Source organism: Canis aureus, chromosome 20 (genome assembly GCF_053574225.1).
Source record: "Canis aureus isolate CA01 chromosome 20, VMU_Caureus_v.1.0, whole genome shotgun sequence".
NCBI classification, from domain to species: Eukaryota; Metazoa; Chordata; class Mammalia; order Carnivora; family Canidae; genus Canis; species Canis aureus.
This window is the reverse complement of record NC_135630.1, coordinates 35,886,244-35,905,451: the sequence shown is the minus strand read 5'-3', so window position 1 is coordinate 35,905,451 and position 19,208 is coordinate 35,886,244. Positions and strand designations below refer to the sequence as shown.

The 19,208-nt window shown below is 50.6% G+C and overlaps 1 protein-coding gene across 3 annotated transcripts in view; it reads left to right on the top strand.

Annotated features, from left to right (window-relative positions):
* Positions 1–19,208, top strand: part of GLI2 (GLI family zinc finger 2) — a 255,045-nt gene that overhangs the window by 88,999 nt on the left and 146,838 nt on the right. Inside the window, exon 1 of one of the 3 annotated variants that reach the window (XM_077861357.1) lies at positions 2,724–2,959. The exons of the other annotated variants lie outside the window; for them this stretch is intronic. The gene's annotated coding sequence lies outside the window, so the exon portion shown is untranslated. Of the gene's footprint in view, positions 1–2,723; positions 2,960–19,208 lie in introns of those variants that run through there. 3 annotated transcript variants of the gene reach the window in all.

The following is a 19,208-nucleotide window of genomic DNA, read 5'->3' as shown; positions in this document are numbered from 1 at the left end:
TTTTTGATGGCTGAGTCATATTCCATTATATATATATATATATATATATATATATATATATATATATACTACATCTTCTTATCCATTCATCTGTCGATGGACATCTGGGCTCCTTCCATAGTTTGGCTATTGTGGACGTTGCTGTATTGGGGTGCAGGTGCCCCTTCGGGTCACTACATCTCTATCTTTGGGGTAAACACCTAGTATTGTAATTGCTGGGTTGAAGGGTAGCTCTATTTTTAACTTTCTGAAGAATGAGGACCATCCACATTGTTTTCCAGAGTGGCTACACCAGATGGCATTCCCACCAGCAGCGTGAGAGGGTTCCCCTTTCTTCATGGATGCACGTTCCTAAAGCCATCATGGCCCCCTGTTATACTTGAGGCCCAGAGGAATCCCCCAGCTTGTCCACAGAGTCACCATGAGCAAGCAGTGATGATTAGAATTTGATGGAGTTTGGAGTTCAAAGCCTATGCTCCTCCCCTGCTCCATGCCTCCTCAGGTATCTTGCCCTTGATTCAAATGACCCTTGAGAGATGAGAACTGCTTGAGCCTAGGGCCCGACCCCTTGCAGAAGGGTGGTAGTAAGAGCCAGAAAACTCTACAGAGCCCTAGCATCCATCCCTGTGGGGGTGGCGTTGTCTCCCTAAGCCTGGGATGGTGGTGGAGGGGGACAGAACCTTCCCTGGGATTGACAGGTCTGTGCCTGATACTAGGGCTGCCATTTGGTGCATCCAGGAGTTGTTTTTGGTTTTTGTTTGGGTTTTGTTTTGTTTTGTTTTGTTTTTTCCCTTCCATCCAAGAAGAAATCTCTAAGAAGAAAACAGATCTGCCTCCTAAGCAGTCCCTGGGAAGGAGCATGTTGGGCCTTAGGCCCAAAGCAGAGAAAAAGGTGTGTGCCGACCTTTTTCAACTGGCAGGGCCTTCAGCTGCTGCTGGATGTGTCAGGCATTTAGTGCAAAGCCAAGAGCCAGGCCAGGTCCTGGCGCTGTTAACTGCTGACACAGTAGGGGCTCTGCAGGTAGGAGCACGAGTGTCTCCTGCTGCAAGGCCAACAGGATCTGTTAACACGCAGCGCCTATCTCTCCTTGCTCCCCCTGCCCCTCCCCACAGCCCCAACTGGAGCACAAAGCACTTCTGAGCCTCCTGAGTTTGTCTGGCTCCCAGCAAGTCTCTGCAGGGGACCTCTCCCACCCCACCCCCATATTTTCCTCTAGGCCCTCGGCCTCTAAATCCCAAGGCTCCTTCTGGGCCAAATTCAATTAGTCAATTCTGTTTAATTCAAAAAGCATTTGGATGTTTATGAAAGGCCTACTGGTTAGCATGTTGCCAAGGCCACCCAGCTATTAAGTGGTTCAGCCAGGACTTGAACTTGAGTCTGTCTGAGCCCCAAGTGTGGGCTGCCTACCCCTTCATCTTCTGCTGATAAGCTGCTTATCTGGAGCAGTCAGAAGTCCTTGCCTTCTTTAACTTCTATCCACTTTCAGTTGATGCACTGGGAATACCTATGAATCTGTTAGAATTGTGTTTAAACTAAGAATCCAGGGGCACCGAGTAAGGGCTCAAGAGGCTCTTCTGTGAATGAATTACACCCTGCTTGGTGCAAGGCCTCTGAGGAGCAGATTTAGGGCATAGGGGCTGCTTGTCTGTTTCTGGGTTACAGTTGGTGGAGCTTGCCTAACTGGTGAGGGACCTCCAGGCAGGTGCGATTTGTGCTTCACCTTAAAAGTACTGATAGCAGACACTTCAGAGCCATAGAACACTGGTAATAGAGATTGCTTTTGTAGTCCCTGTCCACCCCTTCTTTTTTTCTGCCTCTGCCATTCTTCTCCCAGCAGCCTGATGGCAGGGACATAGACATAGAACTCTTCACCATGAGACTTGGTCTCAAGAATAGTAAATCTTCATCCATTTGCAAGTAGTGACCAGTCACTGTATTGGTCACTGTGCAAATACCCCACCATCCAAGCCCCCAGGGATCTCACCAGCCAGGAGGAGGCACTGACAAGCACATGGCTAGGATCTCAGTATGGTTAAAGACTTTGAGAGACGGGTGCCTGGGTGGCTTAGTGGCTGAGTGTCTGCCTTTGGTTCAGGTCGTGATCCCAGGGTCCTGGGATCAAGTGCTGTATTGGGCTTCCTACAGGGAGCCTGCTTCTCCCTCTGCCTTCAGGGAGTCTGCTTTTCCCTCTGCCTCTCTCTGTGTCTCTCATGAATAAATAAGTAAAATCTTAAAAAAAAAAAAAAAAAAAAGACGACTTTGAGAGAGGCCTGTGCTAAGTGTTTCTTCCTGCCCCTGAAGGAGAAGGGACAAAGAATGGTTCCTGGAGGAGTGATGCCTGAAGCTGGGTCTTGAGGGATGAATAGGAGTTCACTAGGTGAACAGTTGGGCATATGAAAGTAAGCAGAGGGAAGAGTGGCAGCCCAGATGGTGTGAATCTGAGCACTGTTGACTGCTTTGCTGGAGGAAACCTCCAGCAGCTTCTCCTGAAGCATCACACCCTAGAAAGACTGGGATTGACAAAAGCAGGCGAAAGAAAGCTCAAGGCCAACCCCTTTTGCCTTCTGTCTGATTCTCTCAGCTGAGTTTATGTTCCCTCTGGCTCCCTGAGAATCGGGACAGTGGAATGAGGGTGGGTTTTAGAAGTTTCTCTTTCTCTTACCCACTCAGCGCCTGCTCTCTCATCTCGTGTGAGCTCTCCGCTATTGCTCTCATAGTCACTGAATTCACAGCGACCGGGCTCTGGGGCCCCGGTTAGGGTGACCTCAAGCTTTCCTCCCAGTCGAACGCCCTGGAAGCCTGAGAGGGTTAAACCACCAGGCCAGCTGGTGAGCATTAGTCCCCTCTCCAGGCGATAACGTCAGAGGCTGAGCAGGAGAAAGAGAAGCTGGTGGCAGGAGGCCGCAGAGGGCTGTCTCGAAGCTCTACGGGGTGGGCTCCGCGCCCAGCAACCCCCAGGTAGGCCTGCTGTGGATGTGTGGGCCTCGGGAGGACATGCGGGGATGGTCCCCTGGGCTAGCCAGGGACATGTGTGGCTTGAGGGCCTGTCTCTCTCACTCTCTCTGTGCGAGATTTTTTTGCAGTGGCAGAAACTTCGGTGGAAAGGAAGGGGTGTGGGTTCTGGGGAGGGGAGCTCCCCATCTGGGGGTGGGGGTGGAGGTGGGGATTGACTTCCTTAAATAGTCACTCGAGTGTCCCGTCGGCAGAGCCGGCAGGCAGGATGGGCCGCCCTGCAGCTTCTGGCACCCCAAGCTGCTACTCTGTCCTGGCGGGGGGTGCAGTCCCGAATGGCCAGGGGAGCCACAGGCTGGGGTGGCTTCAGTACATGTTTCCTCCATCTGCCTGGGGCCAGGAGGCCTCTCCAGAGGGTTGCCATATGCCGACTCAGTGACTAGTGTGTGGCCTCCCCGTGGTTTGAGACGCCTCGCCAAGACCCAGGAGTATCCTGCCTCCCCCCGGGGAAATGGGAAAAGTGTATGCTCTCCTTCCCGACCGGCGGCCTGTCTTGGTGTGGCCTGCCCAGCCTGCTGCTGCCTGGACGAGACAGGGATGCATTTCCTGGGGACGCCCGTGCAGGGGATGCTCTGCGGGTTGCAAGGGTTGTGGAGGTGCAGCTGGCCGAGTGGTTAACTGGCTCCTTCGACATCGGGGATCAAATTTACTAGGCCTGGTATGTAATGTCTTTTCCTCTTTCGACTATTTTTGGGAGAAAAATATCTAAATTAGGGGTGGGCCAGTGGCTCAGCCAAGCGGCATCATGAGTGAACTTCTACTGTGGAAGAAACTAGTAGATCCAACAGACATTTAGGGTGACCAAGAGGGAATCTCACTGTGGCCTAGGCTGTCACCCACAGAGGGGCCAGTCAGCCTCTGATCCGTGGGGTGTCCAGCGGTTCACACATCCGACTGCCAGGCCCAGCCTCACTGGCGTGTGGTGGGGTCTGCCTGGATGCCAGTTGGGGGTCAGACATGAGGAGGAGGAGAAAGAGTCTGGGTAGGTCTGGAGGGGACATGCAGTCTCGGTGGGCAGCCTGACTCCAGGCAGTCTGGCCCATCCATCCCCCTTCACTCTTCCTCCTTTGTTAAGAGGAGGGAAGGCTGACTTCCACTATTATTAACAGCTACTTGGAAAAGACTCTTTTTCTGTTTTACCCCTCATGGCCCTTTACAAGGCTACTTAAGTCTGTGCCATGACCCCCAGAGGACCATTTTACTGGTGGGGAAGGCAAGGAGCTTCCCTGTTGGGTGACCAGTCCTGGACTGCCCTGCTGGACAGCAGAGGGGCTGGGTCGTGCTCATCCTCCCCTAGGCTGGACCACCACCCGTGGTGCCCGATGGGGGTTCTCAGGGCAAGGGGGAATCGGGCTGCTGGTCGACCAGGCTCTGCTGTATCCCACACCTTCAGCCTGGAGAGGAGGCTGTGGTGGCTAAGGCCCAGCTTAGTTCATGTTCCCCCACTCTGCCCCTGACCAGCTGGACGGGACACGGAGCAAGTGGTTTTGCCTCTCTGGGCCTCAGTGTCCCATCTATAAAGCACCCACCTGGCATGTGTATGGATTATGGCGGGGGTTTGATTTGCCATCAGGGAAGCATTTGGAACAGTGCCTGGCAGGGGATCCACTCATACAAGTGTGGTGGGTGAGAGCAGCCTTCCGGAATGCCACCAGTCCCCGAACCATGCCATGGATGCAGCACCCTGCATGCAGTGAATGCTTGAGACAACAGGGGTGTGGGCTGTGGTTCAAAGCACATGGACAAAATGGCCTGCTGGAAGCATGTTAGCATGCCACTGGGTGCCTCAGAGTTCCGGAACCTTTATGTCCTCCCAACTCGTGAACCTCGCCTCCATCATAAGGACCCGCTGTGCACGCTTGGATGAATTGGATGAACGCAGCAAAGCACAGAGAACATTCTTACATTATTCTCTGCTTCCATTTTGCATCATTTCTGTGTTAGCATGTCTTTCCAGTTCTTTCTTTCTAGGCAAAAATTCCTTTCTCAGTGTTAGGTTCCAATGAGGAAATTAAAGAGCAAAACCCAAACAAGACAATAAGAGAAACAACTCCCTGGGCTTTTGGAATTCAGAGCTTCCGAGGAGACGGTGATCATGCAACCAAAATGTCTAATTTCCCATTTGACTTTATTTTCAAAACACTCCAGACCGATCTTCTTCTGCCTCTCACCCTGGCTCTTCTGTAGGTGTCTCCTACCTTTCCCTCGCCCCTCAGAGGGCATCTCCATGGTTGAGGTGTGGCAGGTGGGGAGGGTGTTGTGGGAGACACCTGGACAGGTGCACCCATCTGCAGTGAGAAGCAGGTGAAGGGCGGGCAGGCGGGTGTCCCAGGAAGGACCCACTCCAGGCCCCCACCAGTGGCCTTGTGTTTCCAAGGTGAGGTGGCATTTGACATGCAGCAGGCTGTGCACCATCTTGGTATGCTGTTTGGTCCCTGGACTTAATGAGTTCTGCAGGGACGCTCTGCTGTAGCTAAAGATCATTTACCTGAATTGCTTTTTAATTTCTGCCGGGGGAAGCTGCCCCTGGCGCGGTATAATTACATTATAATTTACAGCAATCCCAAATCTATAAATTTAGCCATACTGTGGCGGGGGTTGGGGGGTAGCGATGGGAGCTGTGTGGGGGCTGGAGGAGAGCAGCCATCATTAAATTAACCTTCATTTCTGGGTGCACTTCCCAGTCACTGGACAAGTGGGAAGAGGCAGGGTGGGACACCTCTTGACCAGTAGATGCTGACGTCTGCTTTGACACTGAGGAGTGTTTGGTCATGAGCCTGTGGGAGAGGACTCGTGCATAACTTAACAACCGTTCAGATCTGCTCACTTAATCAGTTTTGCTGTGGGACTCGGAGAGCCCCCAGAAGTGGGTGGCCTAGGGACGACAATGCAACACCTGGCTTTGGAAAGAGGGCACAGAATGCTTCCCCGACTCTCTTTCTGGAAGACCTCCCTTCACCCCTCTGCCCCACCACGGCGGGGGGGGGGGGGGGGCTCTGGAGAGGAGACCCAGGCCCCAGAATGGGGCCTAGGGAATGTCAGTGGGTAACTGGCTGGGAGCTTAGCGAGTGCATGGAAGCAGGGCCCCACTGGATTCTCATGGGTGGTGGGGAGAGGGTCATGCCAGTGGTGTGGGCTAAGAGGAACTTTACTCCCTGGACCCACCTGGTCAAGACTCACTGTCTGCACCCATGTGAGGATTTACACACGTAGCAGTCTTTTGCTTTCAACCTTGCTGTATAATTTGCCTCATTCCTGTGAAAACCATATACAGATCGAAACACCCATATTTTCTGTGCACAAAGGCAGTGAGTTAATTAATGGAATTCTGTGGTGAATTAACTTTATAATAATAAAGAAAAAATAGGTTTTTCTGATTTATATAGGCTATAGAAATCTAAATGTTCACATCTTGGGTGATTTATATTACAAGGACTTTATATATATATTGTATATGTTACAGTGGGAGGCCATAGTGTAACAAAACCAGTAGCAGACTTGGGTTCAGAGAGGTTAAATCACTTACTCCAAGTCACACAGCTGATGGGAGGAGATAGGGCATGTGAATGAGGGCATTGAGAATGTGAACACCGGAGTTTACTGTCAGGCTGTCATGTGGGGGCAGTGACTGTAGGGCAAGAAGGAGGGAGGAATAGGGGAGTGAAAAAGAATTTGTCTTTTTCTGGAGCCCAGAGGCAGGGTGATGGGGCAGTGGGTAAATGTGAATCTTGATTGTTTTCAGCGCTCCCAAAGGTGGCTGTTTGGGGTGGTGTCTCTGGCAGCACCCTATCTCTCCAAAATCCTTGCCTCTGGGCAGTGCCCCTCACTCTCTCTCTGCCTGGAAACCCTTTCCTGCCCCACTCAGGCCTACACCAGCACCTCCCAAACTAGCTCTGAGGAGGTATTATAGATGCTCCTTGAGAATTTAAGCCCACTCTGGGGGACCTTGCTGTGTGAGGAAAGATGTCCCCACATCATGACATCTGAGCCATAGCGACACATCAAGACTCGAACTCCCTCGTGAGCTGCACCACGGTTCAAGAGGGATGTTTGCACAGCATTTCTGGTAGTGGAGTCCACAGGCCTCTTGCGTCACATGTGCGTGATCTGGGGATTCGGGGAGAATTTCAGCCACTGCTTAGAGTCTGAAAGGATTTATTCCCTTTAGAAGGAATCTGTTCTCGCTGAGGTTTTAGAAACACGGGCCCACAGGATAAAGCCCAAGGCCTGGCCCTGTCTCCCTCCTTAGCCACTCATGTCAGACACCTCCTACTTGAGAAGAGCCTTGTGATACTTTAGCCCTGATGCACCCATCCCCATCTGTTGCCTGCCCCCTCCAGGAAGGCCTCCTACATTAGAGCCCTCCTCTACATGCCCCTCTGTGCTTCCCACTGTCCTCAGAGCCTTGTGTGTCCCCATCTGATGGGTCTCCTCATTCTGCAGAGCTCAGCCAGGCAGAGTGGGCTGTGCTCTGTCCGCTGCGCCTATCCCTGGCCGGCCAAGAGATGTTTGGATTAACCAGGCGGAGGATCATAGAGACGCCTCCTTCCTGTGTCTGCTGGTCCACAGACGTCCCCCCACACGAGCCTCAGCAGCTCAGAGCCTTGCACTCCAGCTGTGGCCCAGCAGTGTCCGGCGAGGGACAGGATGCCGGGGGTGAGAACCCCACTGGCCTTCGCTGCCGGGCACGACGGGAGGCGGCTGCCTTTGTTATGACAGAGCGGAGCCTTGGGCCAAGGCCAGGTTCTGTCCAGAGACAGCTGTGGTGCTTGCAGCCCGCCCGGCGGGGCAGGACAGAGCGCGGCGGGAGGGAGAGCTGTGGCTGGCGTGCACCTGCATGCACCCAACTAAGCCAGCTCAGCTTGTGTGGGAGAGAGGGCAGACCAGGGCAGCGGGAAACCGTGCCTGTGGTTGAAGCAATGCCCTTGCCCGCCGTTCTTGCCTGTGTGTGCCATGGCTGGTGTGGGGTGAGTGAGGTCGGGTGAGCACCTGCTGGTCTCAGGTCACATTCATCTCTGCTTCCTGTGTCATGAGCTCTTGGGCCAGAGTTTATACCTCCAACCCCTGCTGGTTCCACACCTGGAGTTTTCATGCACAGGCTTCTGAATGCAGCCAGCACCCTCTGTTGCTTGTTGGCTGGGTGTGGCAGGCTGGAGGAGCAACGTGTGTCTTCACACGTGGGAGCCTGTGAACTGGACTCATAAGAGAGCGAGTCCACCTCCCCGTGGGGCCTCCTTTGAGGTGCGCAAGGGTAGATTGGGGCCATTCGTTTGTGTGTGTGTGTGTGTGTGTGTGTGTGTGTGTGTGTGTGTATGTTTTAATCTTATGCACAGACATTAGCCTCTAAAGTCTACAAAAAGATAGGAATCCTTTGTTTTCCCAGTTTACAGGTTAGGGACCTGAGACCGCGGCTCATACAGGTGGGAGGGGTGGGGCTGGAGTCAGGCCCATTGGATTTCAAAGCCTGTAGCCTCTCCAGCACATGTCACCAGGGGATTGGTTTGAGAATCAAGCAGATACGTCTTTATAATTATTGTCATTGGTGATAACCTTTGGAAGCCATTTCAATGAACCCAGGCAGCCTTCCCCCGTTTCTTCTGTCCTCCCTTCAAATGCTGGGCACGTTCTTCACTAGGCTTTCCCTTTGGGCTACAGCACCCCACACTTCAGTCTCATGAAACATGGGCTCCGAGGACGAGTGGGGCTCCCACCATCTTGCTTTCTCATCGTGAGTCCACAAGGGACCATTGTGTCCCCAACTCCCAGAATAGCACCTGTCTCTGTACATGTCAAATGGTTGCTGAATCAGTGATCAGATGAGTGCTTTGGAGGCTCATCTGGAGCCAGCCCAGAAATGCAAACCTGTGGCAAACTTGTCCTGACCGCTTGCCATCTTCTTTCAGGATGCATTGGGATGGCCCAATGCAAGTTTTTGCTGATACTTCTTGCTAGGTAGTGAACCCTGCTCACCTGAGCCAGGTCCTCTGCTTGCAAGCTAGTAATAAAGAGTCAGTGGGGACTCACACCCACTAAAATGTCCACTATCAAAGAAACACACACTGTAGCAAGTGTTGGTAAGGATGGGGAAATTGGAAGCCTTGTGCACCATGGACAGGAATGCAAAAATGGCACAGCCACTACGGGAAACAGTGTGGTGACTCCTCAAAATATTAAGCATGGAATTACCATATGATCCAGCAATCCTACTTCTGATGTTTACCCAAAGGAATGGAAAGGGTGTCTTGAAGAGACATTTGCACACCAAATATTTGTTCACAGCAGCATTATTCACGGTAGCCAAAATGTAGAAGCAACCCAAGTGTCCACTGGACCGATGAGTGGATAAGGAAAATGTGGTGTATAGACACAGTGGCATATTATTCTTCTTATAAAGGAAGGAAATTCTGACACATGGCACCACCTGAAGGGACCTTGAAGACGTTATGCTGTGTGAAGTAAGCCAGTCACAAAAAGACAGATCCTGTATGATCACACTTACATGAGGCACCTAGAAGAGTCAGACTCAGGGACAGAAAGTAGAATGGTGGTAGCCAGGGGCTGGGGGAGGGTGACCTGGTGAGTTTTGTTCAATGGCAACAGACTTTCATTTGGGGGAGTGAAAAAAGTTCCGGGAGATGGACAGTGGCAATGGCTGCACAACCATGTCAATGTGCTGAGTGCCACTGAACCACACGCTTAAACATGGTTAAAATGGCAAAATCCATGTTGTGTACATTTTGCCACAATTTTTAGAATTCAGCAATTTTTTAAAAGTCAGTGGGGAACAGGTCCAAAGACCCCTGGACATTTTGAGCTGTAGAGGACCTTGTAAGCCTGGTCTGACCACCCCCTTGTTTTGCACAAAGAGGGGAGCCCACAGGGATGCAGGCCCCTGGGCTTCTCTGAGGATGGGTTCATTTTGTCCTGAGGTCGCTGTTCCCTGACACAGCCACCTAGAGGACAGCCTCTCGTCTGAACCCTTTGGCCCGGGGCTGGGGCTCAGCACTGTTGGGGCTTTCCACCCCATGCAGATGCTGAGGGCGGGCCCCACGGAAAATACGTTGGTTTGAGAAATTCAAATCTGATTTTTTTTTTCCTTCCCTGTGAAAAGAATGAAAATCCAGCGTAAGCCTATTACGGGCGGGCTGAGGTTATTTTGGGAAGCAGCAATTAAAGGTTTTATACTTTTCCTCTCCCTTTTGCCCTTGCAGCTCGTACAGGTCTGTGAAGCTATTAAACCTTCACCCAGCCCACAGCCCAGAGGAGTCGGCCCTGCCCCATTTCTCCTCAGTTCCATGCCTTGGGAAAAAAGAAAGTTAAATTCATATTAATTACAGCCAAATCCGCTCAGTAAGCACTTGCTGAATATGCTCAGAGATGAGGTTTAAAGCTCTCCTCCAAACAAAATGGTAAAATGAAAGGAATAATTTATTTGGTCAGACACTATAATTTGCCACGTTATTCCACTGCTCTTGTTGCTAAAATGGATTCTCTGCTGAGGCCGTGGCTTCCAGCTCCTAAAAAATCATTGTCCATGGTCACTGTTCCTCCCCAGCCTCCCTTGAATGTCTGCCTTGCCCCCCCAGGCTGAGGGGGAGGCATGCAGCACACACTTGTGCACACTCACACCTCCCTCACACTTGCACTGTCACCCACGCTTATATGCACATGCACACACTGACAGTCATACACTCATACTGACACGCTTTCCATAGTCACACACTGTCCATATCTGTGCACACTTACACCCATAACTGATACACCGTAGGCACATACAACATCACATACACTCACACCCACATACTGCCACATCATAGTGACCCCATCGTGTGCATGCATGCCCACACCCACATATACCTCCCGCACACACGGTCACACGCACTTATACACACATGCACACATACACACTGACAGCCATGCAGTCCTGCATGTGCACGCACACACACACACACACCCTCCTATTCACACCCGGCCACACACATGCATGTATGTGGAGAACAGAATGCTTCAAAGCGTGTTAGTAGTTCAGTAAACCGTCTCTTTCTAGGTGTTGTGCAGAGTGGGCACGTGTGGGAATCTGAATGTGTCTCTGACCCAGTTTGTGTCTTTATGGGGCCAATTTACTCAAAGGTAGTTTTGTGATTAGAACCACAGACCCAGGAGCTGGACAGAGCCAGGGTTGAGCCTCAGTCCAGTCACTTAGCTGTGTGGCCGGCAGCAGGTAGGATGAGCCCCAGCCCAAGTGAGGATAACAAAGTGTTGACACTCAACAAAGTATGAGGAGTAAAGCAGATCGTGCACAGCACCTGATTTCCAGGAGGCACTTAGGTGGCTTGGCCAGTGCCACTGAATTATCACATCCCCAGGATACTAGACATCCCATCCCTTTGCCAAGTCCCCTCTTGGCTGTGGCTGTGCGCCAGGCCCTGGGGTGAAGAACATCCGCCTCCAGGGTGGTTGCTTGAGGGGGTTGTGTGGGTTGCATGCTCGCCAGGATCCTTTCCTTTGGGGAGCTCCTTCCCAGGGGCTTGAGGTACGGGGCTAATTTCCCATGAGCTCTGTTGAGTAAGGACTGTGCTGGGCACCCAGATGGAAGAGGGCTAGTCAGGTGATGAGTACGTGTCTCAGAGAAGTTGTGAGGGGTGTGTGTGCCCATGTGCACACGGGCTTGCTTACTGGAGGCAGCTTTTGAGTGGAAGTGCTTTGGGTGACAATTAAGATGGGTTTAAGAGGGTTTGCTGTTACCTGGATGGGAGTCTGGTGGTGGGCGGTGGTGACCTTTCTAACTAACCCCAAGACCCTGGGCAGGTCACAAACCTGTCTTCATCCTCAGTCGGAGTACCTGCCATCGTGGAGGGCGAGTGTCAAGTGAGACCTTGGTGAGGCCACACGTACCATGCAGTGCAACCATCAAGGAGTGTCTTATGTCCCTCCTATTGCCATGTTGGTTTTAGTGGCTTAGCCCCCTCTGCCCTCCAAGAGTCTCCCCCTATCCTCTGCCCATGTGCTATGCCTGAGCCCCCAGAAGCCCACAGCCCCTGGGTGTTGGTTAAGCAGGGAGAAGGCTGGGCTCCACCAGGTGGCAGGTTTGCTGAGTGTGCACGCGTGTTCGGGTTCATGTGCCCGTGCATACAAAGACACGCACACACATACACAGCACCTGCCAGGCCCCACCCCTATCTGTAGGGAGGGCCGCAGGGTGGTGGTGCATGGGTCCCTACCTGGTGGCACTGACACCCAGCACGGACCTACGAGCCCATTTCAACCAGGTGAGGCCAACAGAGCTCAGGACAGACTGGGACAGTGGGCTTGTCTTCTGGAGCTCCCTGAGGACCGGCCAGTGCCACACGCTGCAGAGGGCGCTGCAGTGGGTGAGCTCCCCCTCCAGGACCGTCTCTGTCCCCACTGTGCTGTCTGTGTGTCTCTTCTGGTGGCTGTCTCTACCTCCCTTGTCTTGTTCCCACTGCCCTTCCCTGACTGCTGCAGTCTGTCGCTCTGCTTGTCTCCTTTTCCTGTCACCCTGCTCTTCTCTTGTCAATTCCTGGCCCTGCATCTCCCTCTTCTTCCATGGTGCTGTTTCACTCTCTGCCTAGGTATCTATAGATCTGTCTGCCTCTCTTCTGTTCCACCTCTTTGTTTCTCAGTGGTTCCTTCTCTTTCTCCCACTCCCCCCCGCCCCCCGCCAGTTCTGTCTCTGTACACTGAGGTCCGTCCTGGCTGTTTGTGCCACCCACCCCACCCCCATCTCGATGCCTGGCCCTGGAGCAGACTCGAAGTTCCCCGGAGGCATCCAGCCTGGGCCCCTGGGAACTGTTCCGATTGGGCAGATGGCTGGTGCACTCCTCCAAGGAAGACCCTCATGGTGCAGTGACCTCTGCGGCGTGGGGACAGGTGCCTGCCAGGATGTCGACCTCAGCCAGGAGAGCATTGGAGTTCTCCTGAGAGAAGGGCTGCGTGCATCACAAGCCAGACAGGCTCACCTCCAGGGTGGAAAAGGCTTGGCTCAGAGTCCTTTTATTCCTTTTTTTTTTTTCTTCTTCTGAGTTGGGAGATGTTGAGCAGAATATTAGTTTCTCTTCTGAGAGCATCTTTAGTGTGCATCTGTGAGCACTGAACCTGTGGAAACAGCTCATGGATACTGTCTCTGATGGTACACTGTCATTGTCCCATTTCAGAGTGGCAGTGAGAGGGTTGGAAGGGGAGGTAGTGCATGCCCTGGGGGCTGGGAGCACAGACTAGACTCCCACCCAGGCACTTGGCTATGCCCGTGAATTTCTCCAAGCCAGTGTGTACATTTGTATGTAGGGTTCCTGTGATTCCTGCCTCACATGGCTGCCGTGGGATTAAATGAGGACACGCTCATAAAGTTTCTGCTTGATGAGTGAGATGAGTGAAATGGGAATACCATGAATAGTAGTGCCCAAAGTCCACCTGCGAAGTGGCCCGTGAGATTGGCCCATGCTGGGCTGCATGTGCCTTGGCACTTGGGAGAGAATTCTACTGCATGTAGGTTCCATGCTGAGTTCTGCAGTAAAAAATGAGGAACACAGTGTGCTCTTTGCTTGGTGAGAGGGAATCTGCATGGGTCAGTGGGGTCCCAGTCCATGCCCACCTAGTCCAGGGTGGGATGACTGGTCCCACAGGGTCCCCACGGCTCCCAGGCGTGGTCTCCTCCATGTGGCTGATGGAGGCCTGCATGCTGGGACAGTCAGCTCTGTGAGCACTGGGAAGACAATCCTCGGGTGCCTTCTCCACCAGGGCACTCAGCAACAGCTGTGTCCAAGCAGAAAGTTGGCTCTCTGGGGGTGAGTTGTGTGTCTGCCTTTGCAAGGGCACCTTCTGGTTCTAGCCCAGTCTGAGCAGTTCTCGGACCCCTTGGCTGCCACCCTTGCCCTTGGGGTGCTCCTGGTGGTGACTCAGTTGGAGTATGTTTAGGCAGTTGGAAAGTAAATACCTTTCTGAAGGGAGCCAGAGCCAGGATGGAGGGTAGGTCTGCCCCTGCCAGCTGTGTGACTTGGGCCAGTCACTTTAGCCCCTGAGTCTCAGACTGCTGTGCCTTTGGGAGGACACACAGGCTGTGTTAGGTAGTGGAAGGCCAGGAGGAGGGGTCCTCCACAGGGTGGCAGCAGGCAGATTAGGGCTCCTGAAGCTCTGTCCTAACCCTTTAGAAAGATGGGGAGAGCTGGAAAAGGCTCTCCTCCCAAAGGCATGGTGATGTATTGGTGTGTCCCTAGGAACCAGGTCACATGAGAGGCCACCTCTGTTGTACCCTTGCTGGGTGACCTCCACAAGACTTGCGTCTCCATCTGCAGAACCAGAGAGTCAGGCTGCCCCTGCAGGGCTGTCTTGAGGATCGATTGGAAGCCTCATCCCCCTCCCCCCACCTTGGATGAGTGGGTTCCCTTATATGCGCTGTTCCCCTTGGAGTCTTTTGCTGAGACATCTAGCAACTGCCTCCACTGCAGAGGTTACCTCCCCTCACCCTGCTTGCTGGTCACCAACAGGGAGCCCGGCACCTCCAAGTCCCCTGGGCTAGGAGGATCCTTCCTCTCCCCAAACCTCCTCACTGGCAGTTAGGAAACATGCAGGCCATTTAGGGACACTCAACATTTGAATTTAAGATTCTTCCAGCAGAATCCACAAACCAAGCTTTAAAATTCAGTTGGAAACCAACCCCCAGGACTTCCAAAGTCATCTCAGTGCCCTTCTTAAAGCTCAGGAGTTAGCACATAGAGAGTCTGTAGTTGGCTTGTCTGGCTTGGCTGAAGTCAACAGTGTGTTGGCCACTTTCAAAGTGACCCATGAATGCTGCTGTACAGCCTGGGGGTGCTCAATCCCTCCCCCCCCCCCATCATGCCCTGGTCCTCTGCATAATGTACAATGATGTTTTAAAATGTAGATTTTATTATTATTCAGGTATGGTGAGGCCAACAGATGGGAAACGATTGTCACTAAAGAGATAGTTTGTTACTCACAAATTGGGAGAGGAAGGGTACATCACACCATATGGGGTGCGCTGGGCAGCCAGCAGGCAGGAGCGAGGGGAGAACGTGGACAGGAGCCTTGATTGTGGTTTTTGCGGGAAGGAATGGGCCAAGCAAGGTAAGCAGGTTGAGGATTGGCTAGTCTGGAGGATTTCAGCAGGCTCTGGGGTATAGAGCTGTCTCTCCCCATCTGCTACCTGGCCTTGGGGGTGATGGGGTCAGAGGAATAAGCCAGATAGAGGAGGTGCTGGAGTATGGGCTTTCGGATTGGTTGGTTTGCATATGAAGCGCACTCCCCTGCTAGTCCTTTGCTATCTTTAAGAATTGACTGGCCCTAAAAAAAAAATTTTTTTTTTTTTTTTTTTTTAACTAACTCTAAAAGGAGCAATTTTTCCTGTAAGGAGGCCTGGGATGCCAGAGCATCAGGAACGTGGAAAATAGGAAAATACAGATAATCAGGAGATGTGAAATAGGATCTGCTTCCCTGCACACCCTTTTGCTCACAGACCTTTTTCTGGCCCCCTTGGCGTGCAATTCCAGTGACTGTCCTTTGCCATGCAGTCATTGTCACCAGGCATGCAAGTCATCAGCAGCTTGCCGCATCCTGTGCGTGGTGTTTTCCGGCAGTGTCCTGCTTTCCAGAGCTGGGGGATCATGTGGAAACAAAGAGCTTGCTGTGCAGTCCTTATATGGGCCTTTCTGTGACTGTGTCCCAAGTTTTCTTGGTTAATCCCACACCAGTTTTCAGCTAGTTTTCCACTGGTCGCACGTGCAGTTGGGTGCCTTTGGTACCAGGCCGATGTTTTGGAACAAATGTTCTAATTCTGTTGGAGTGGTTGTGGGTTTTGATCAGCACACCACAGCAATGAGAAACAAATGTCTTTCAAGAGGGGAAGGTGGTGGCCAGGATTTGGGGGCGGCACAAAGTGGTCCTGCCTGGGGTTAGACTTGGAATGCCAGGTTCTTGTGGGAGCTGTGACATGTGTTAACTGGGTGACCCCTCCTCTGGGCAGGTCTGAGGCCTCCCTGGCCAGCAGCAGCCAAATGCTGGGCTGCTCCCATGACCCGCTCCTTGCCTCCAAGATAGGAGGGCTGGCACTGTACCCATTTAGCAGGCAAAGAGGAAAAAGCAGGAAAGAGCTAAGGCCGAATTTCACAACGCTGCCCAGGAGCCCACTGAGCTCAGCCACATGAGGCTTTGGTGGGAGCCATTCAGATGTAGTCTTAGAGCATTGTTGCAACACTCAGATGGCAGTTCTGGGTAGGCCTGCCTGCTGGGCCTGCCCCCTGCCGACCCCGTGAGCTGTCAGTCAAGGCCTCCATGGCCTACGCTAGGCAGGCTCCAGGCTGTCTTGACTTTCCCTACACTGGGGCTCCGCAAGCACCTTATCCTGGCTTATCTGGTCTTTGGAAAAGACAAATATATAATACATAAATACATAAAATGTATGTATACGTTTTAAGCACACCAAAAAAGGTGTAACCAATACCCATACAGCTTTACCCATACATTTTTTGGCCTCATTTCTGAAATGTGGCATACCCAGTGGGAGCTGGTCTGCCCTGGGTCCAGACAGTAGGGGATGCACATTGCAGAGAATTAAAAAATCAAAATCAAATTTCTAAAAGTCAGAACACTGAAGTATTCCCCCGCCCTGGCAGGTGTAAAGAATGTCTGAGATAAAGCGGTTCCTGTTGGGGTGGCCAGCTGAGAACCCATCACAGGTCTCCCACCATTTCATGATCATTTTAGACCTCGATCTGCCCCTTGCTCATCCCTACTTCCCCCCAGAGAATGTCATGTTTATCATCCTCAGACGTGTTTTCACATTTTCACTATATATGTGCATATCCACATACGGTGTTTCAAAAATTAGATTTTATATCACTGTGTGTTTAGATACATTTTTTTCTTGCACATATCATGTTTTTGAGATATATCCGTGTCCCTGCCAGAAGCTCTAATTGGTCGTTGAAAGTCCTGTGTGTGCTCCTCAATAATGAATATTCCACAACCCATTTATCTACTTCCCTATTGAGGTTGCTTAGATTGTTTACAGTTTTTTATTAGCGCGAATATTGTTGCTATGGATGGAGCATGTCTCCCTGTGTACATATACAAGGAGTTCTTTGGACGGAGCGGGGAGGGTTATGAAATTAATTTTGTGGGTAATGCACAGCATTTGAAAAGGTGAGATAGAAAACATCACAGCGCATTGCAGGTAGTCGAGGTGAAGTTGCGTGCGTGCATGTGTGTGCGTGCTCGTGCATGTATGAACCACACTGCTGTATAAAATTTCTCTGCATCACAGTGGAACAGTTTGAAAGCTCCAGCCCCAGTGTAGCTACAGGAGTAGAATTGTGGCTCGTGGGACATGTACATTTTCAGCTTTATTAGCTACTGCCAAATTGCTCTCCAAAGTGGCTGGGCAAATTTACTCCTACTTTCCAAACAATGATTTGTATTATTAGACTTAAATTTGGGGAGGCAGTCTTTTTTTTTTTTTTTAAGATTTTATTTATTTATTCATGAGAGACAGAGAGAGAGACAGAGGCATAGGCAGAGGGAGAAGCGGGCTCCCTCTCCCTGCAGGACTTGATCCAATGCGGGACTCGATCCCAGGACGCCGGGATAACGATCCGAGCCGAAGGCAAACGCTCAACCACGGAACCACCCAGGTGTCCCAGGGGAGGCAGTCTAATAAGTGTGAACGAGCTTATTTTAATTTGTACTCTCGTCTGTGAACTGGAGATCTTAATTTTTTCTCTCTTGGTTGAACTATTCATCTCCTTTGCTCGAATTTCTACTGTCTGCTTTCTTCCTAAAAAAATTTTTTTTAATATACTAATCATTTATTGTGTAGATGTGTTGTTTAGATGTGTTGATAAATAGCTTCTTCCTGTCTTTACTTGGCCATTATCTTTCTTTATGGTGTGGTTTACGGGGGCAGAAATTATACATTGTAACATAATCAAGGACATCATTCTTTTCCTTTATGGTATACATTTGTATCTTGTTTAAGAGTTTCTTTCCTACCTTGAGGTCATAAAGATATTATCCTATATTTTCTTCTAAAAATTCTAAAGTTATGTGAATAGTTTTTTAATGTAGCTGGAAGTGTCTTTGACCTGATACTGAATACTTGTTTTATTAATCTATGTGGATGAGCATTGTCCTGGTAGCAATTACTGCATTTCTTAAATTTTAAATGATTTTTTAAGTGCAGAGATTATCACGTCAGTTTCCCTTCCACACGTGTAGACTCTGCCTCAGTTCTCTTCCACTGGCCGGTGAGTTTCCCTATAGGTTTGCACATTGTCTTAGTTGCTGTAGGTTTATAGGAAGGGTAATACCTCATAGAGTAAATCCCTTCTTTTGTTCCGTTTTCAAAACATCTTTGTTACTTTTTTTTTTAAAGGTTTTTTTATGATTTTATTTATTTATTCATGAGAGACATGGAGTGAGAGGCAGAGACACAGGCAGAGGGAGAAGGTAGGGAGCCTGATGTGGGACTCGATCCCGGGTCTCCAGGATCACACCCAGAGCCCAAGACAGATGCTCAACCGCTGAGCCACCTAGGCGTCCCAAGACATCTTGGTTCTTGTCTGGCTTTTGCTGTACCATAAGAATTTTCAGATGACTTTTTTTTTTTTTTTTAAATCCAGAATCCCTCTTGGAATTTTGATTGGAGTTAAATTAATTTGGGGGGAATATTGCCATCTTTGCCCTCTGGAACTATCCTCACCTATGATCCTGATCTTTTCTTAATGCTTCTTTTATGTCTTTTAGTTAAGTTTTATAATTTATATCTTAAAGCTTTTACACATTTTCTGTTAAGTTTACTGAGTTCGCTGCAGTTCTGTGGCTGTCGTAAAGGGTAAATATATATCTAAAAACGACAGTTTCTAATTGTTTACTGCTGGTTTCATCAGTCTTGTTAAATGCATCTGTCTAGATTTTATAGCTGTTTTACGTAGTCACGTCATTTACAAATTATCAAAGTTTTTTCTCTTTCTAAATCTTGTATCTTTTATTTCCCTTTTGCATCTTGCTGCTGTGCTGTCTGGAGCAGCAATGTCCAACAGAAATACTATGTGAGCCTCATGTATGATTTAAACATCTCTGGTGGCCACATTTTAAAAAGTGAAACGAAATAGGTGGGATTAACTTTAATAACATATTTTAGTTAGCCCAGTATATATAAATATTA